At 36.0% G+C, this 2980-nt stretch overlaps 1 long non-coding RNA gene across 1 annotated transcript; it reads right to left on the reverse strand.

Annotated features, from left to right (window-relative positions):
* Window positions 1-818: 818 nt before the first annotated feature.
* LOC107965700 lies at window positions 819-2247 on the reverse strand. The gene is made up of 3 exons (XR_003306232.1): window positions 1748-2247; window positions 1452-1558; window positions 819-1033 (listed from the first exon to the last, which is right to left on the reverse strand). It is a non-coding gene; the product is annotated as an uncharacterized LOC107965700 (long non-coding RNA).
* Window positions 2248-2980: the final 733 nt, after the last annotated feature.

Consider the following 2980-nt stretch of genomic DNA (forward strand, 5'->3'; position numbering starts at 1 on the left):
GGATCGAGTTTAAGCAAGAAAAATTGGGAGGAAAAGAAAAAAAAAAGTTGGGTTAGGTTGTAAAATGACATCTGTTTGGAATTAAGATAACGATTAAATAGAAAGCATTTAGTGTTCCCGTAATAAATATATACGGGATTTATGTTCATGAAGTGTGCTTAAGGTTGATTTACACTGGACAGAGTACGGGACAGACTGTTGCTCATATATTTACATACACTTCATTGCCACGTTGGTTGGAGATTAGAAATATTCAAAGTCGTCTTTGGACAGGCGGCTCTATGATCGAGTGAAAGACACTCGGTGTGTTGTGATTGAACTATTAGTTATGGGGTCAATTGACGGGAGGAATGGCGGCGTTTAATGATCGTAAGGATTCGAGACGCCTGGCATTAGCTTGATTAATGTTGACGTTCTATTGAAGTCTGCATAGAGAGTGGCATGTCCGCGTAATAATCTTGAACTCCTTCGCTGTTTTAAGACCACCGTTCGTTCCTAAAACTGAATCGAGGAAACAGAAATTAGTTCGAAAATTTTTAACCAACGGGTTTCTCGAAATAAATGTTAGGAAAAAAGAAAGAATGTATGGTTTATTTTATAAATAAATGTCCAAACTAAGGAATTTATTTAATTTATCGTTGTACTACGATTCGAAAAGATTTTATTTCTTTTCTCCTTTCTTTTGTTTTCCAGTCCTTTGGAAGACTCGTTTGTTTACGTCTTTGGCTGAATATTTACGCGACCGATCTATTTTTCTCATCGAGAAAATAACCTTTCATCCTCGCGAAACGAAGCTATTTACGTTACACTCATCCTTTGGAATTTCCTCCGCGTCCCAATGACGCGCAATGAAATGGGGTTGTTTTCTTCCAGAGCCGACATTATCGACCCACCCCTCTCTACCTTATCGATTACTAGCTAATGACCTTTCGCGTGGTTCGTACGATGGCGCTGCGATCGAAACTGAGCTTCGAACCCTTCCTCTCGCCATACACGTCACTTCACTTTCCTCACCCTCGTAGCGAAAGAAAAGCTGTAAGAAATATCAAATTGCTATAATTTTATCCGAAAGAATATATCTTCATCATTTCTATAATCTCAATCGTAACTTTTGCTTTTTGTCTCCTTATATTTAAACAAGATAGGCATCGCTCAAAATATCCTTGTTTATTCATATACATTTCGTCTGGAAAGAAAAGAAAACAAAGCGCACAGATTCTTTCCTCGTTTCGTTCAATAAAAAGATAAAGTTTTCTTAATTTTCCCAAATACTTGAAACATATATACACGGTATATCATATTTCTTCTCGAAAATCGTCGGAGAGAAACGTATCGCCGATTCAGCTTTCGCAAGATTCCATCACCGGCGTTAAATCGAGTATATACGCGGCGGAAGTTGCATTGCGCGCAATCGCGTCGTTCATCTTTTATATATACCTCTCTCCATTTACCTTTCAGAAAAGATTCCATCTCCGTATTCCATTTTCCGTAACAATGATTCCGAACCCTCCTTTTTCACCCTCTGTCAATTCCGACCAGCGTTTCCATTTTTCTTGCTCTGGTGAAAAAAAAAAAAAAAGATTATTCATCGAATTTATTCCCTGTTCTCTTTCGATCTTGGAACAGTTCTCGCGTAAATAATTTTTATCTTTTTTATTCGATCGTTGCTTTCGATTCTATATTATCGTATGAATAAAAGTATAGATACTCATTACCTACAGTAGGTTAATCGTAACAATTTATTTACCTCGATAAAATAGAATCTTTGTTACGTTGCACAAGCTGCGTACACAACAAAAGTCAATCGAAATGCATCACTTCTTCTCCCTCTCTTAAATCTCGCTCGAAATCTAAAAATTAAAATTACATTAATGAAAAAAACCACGCTCGATCGTTTCCAAATAAATTCTTTTTCTTTTTTTTTTCCAATTTGAGGGGAACGGCGTCTCGTCTCACACATAACTTCTCGGAACACTCGAAACGAGCGCGGTGAATTGACGCGGTCTTGAAAATTTCCAAATCTCTCTTTTTCACACCCTTCGAGAATGTAACGTAAACTAATCGCCACGCTTTTTCTCGCGTCGACGTGTTACACATTTGATACTCGAAACAAGGAATATCATTCACTCGATTCCTGGAACGATATTCAGCGTGAGATTAATATCTAGATGGCGTTAGAGACGGAAACCCGATTTTCATTATTCTCATCGTATAAATCGAAGACATGTAATATTACGTATAATTCGAAGTAATTGAAGAAATTTTCAACAATGTAACAGATTTATTTATTTATTTATTTTCTTTTGGATTGAGATTAAGAGACGTAGCAGGAATTTTTATTTAAATTTTTAATTACCAAAATGGCGAATTATTATTATTTCCACGAAATTCTTGGAATTCAAATTATTCGAAGAACTTTTAAAATATCGTCGACTGTTTACGATGTCGATGATTATCGATATTACTCGAAATAATCTCGAAATCAAGCGAATTCCAAGCGAATCTATTCTCCCGACCCGGCCGGCTTGAATCGAGTAAACTTTGTACAGCTGAACGGCAAATGCGCGCCGATCTAAACAGAAATTCCCCGCGCGTGTAAACCGAGAGAGCTTTCCTCGGCTCTGATGCAACGGATTCCGATGCGCGTAAAGAAAGAAAGAAAGAAACGGATCGTTGGAAAAAAAATTCTTCGAACGAATAATAAAATCGCTTCCAACTTATTTTTTCCAACGTTTAAAATTATCTTACTTCTCGGAAATTTACGTTTTTCGATTTTTTTTTTCTCCAATAATTACGATTGGATAATACAAATTTATCAACGATAAAGATTGATATTAATTATATAGGTGATTAAAATTATGAATTAAATATATATATATGTGTGTGTGTGTATTGGATCGATATTTTTAAGTGGAACGAGTAAATTAATGACGAAAGGCTCTTGTTGAAAAAGACTCTTTTTAAAATATCGTCGATTTAC

This window comes from Apis mellifera, linkage group LG16 (assembly GCF_003254395.2).
Source record: "Apis mellifera strain DH4 linkage group LG16, Amel_HAv3.1, whole genome shotgun sequence".
Classification (NCBI taxonomy): Eukaryota; Metazoa; Arthropoda; class Insecta; order Hymenoptera; family Apidae; genus Apis; species Apis mellifera.